Here is a 1,120-nt window from a genome sequence, read left to right as displayed (position 1 = left end):
GTTTTCATATTTTTGACTTTAGTTAGTGTGTAATGTTGCTGTTTGAGCATAAACATGATCTGCAAAGTTACGACACTGAAAGTTCAATGCAAACAGAAATAGCATCTTTTAAAATTATGGCAGCTCCATCAATGCACTGTGTTCCAATTATACACTTTATGTGTATAGACTGACAGATATTTCTCACATAGCTACAAGAAGCGTTAAACACGGACGTGCACACGGTAGCGAGCAATACTTGCTGGCAAACACTTCTTACTTTTACAAAATAAAAATTGCTTTAAAAAAATGCTACAATGCAATCATGTATTCTGCTGAATTAAAGCTTTAATCTGGATAAAACCATATATTAAAAGCTAACTTAAGAAGTAGCACTTACAAATAACAACATATCTTAAAGTATGAGACAACACTAAACAAAAAAACATGCTATTCTGAAATGTCCTGTAAGAGCCGTGCTTGCACAGGTTCAGCACGATCTTCTTCACTAATATTATCTGGGTCTCAGTCGGGCTCAAATTGATAAGCAATATTGAAATGCCATTGTTTACAATACAAATGGAGTGCATTCAGAGGTGAGGGGTGTGACGTTTCTGGACGTGCACTAGGCAGTTGAGTGAATCACAGCAACATCTAACCAATCTGAGCCCATTGTGTGTTTCTGAGGGAGGGGCTTCATAAAACCAGGAAATCATCAGAGCATTCATAGGAGAAAGGACAGAGCAATGTAAAATAAAGGTAAATTGTGTGAAACAACACACACAAAAAAAACCCCATTAAGATATGTTAGACTGTACCCCATAAACACTATCAAGCCTAGAAAAAAGCAGTCAACCACCCCTTTAAACAGAATCGGGTGTCAATTTGTGATAGGATTGTAAGAATTTTACATTTTAAAAGCTTTGTTTAAATATCATCATATAGATTGATTATTGATCATCAATATCTTTTTGAATCATTTTGCATTTTTATTTAGAAATTCCATACTATTCATATTGTGTTTTGCTAAAAGAAATGAACTTTTTATATTTTTAGTTTTTGATATGTTGTAGTTCTATTAGTTATAGCTTTTATGGCTTACCCACAGTTCATTTTTAGTAACTTATTTTATGTTACTGAA

Source organism: Barbus barbus (assembly GCF_936440315.1).
Source record: "Barbus barbus genome assembly, chromosome: 9".
Classification (NCBI taxonomy): domain Eukaryota; kingdom Metazoa; phylum Chordata; class Actinopteri; order Cypriniformes; family Cyprinidae; genus Barbus; species Barbus barbus.
Note: the sequence above shows the minus strand (reverse complement) of the source record.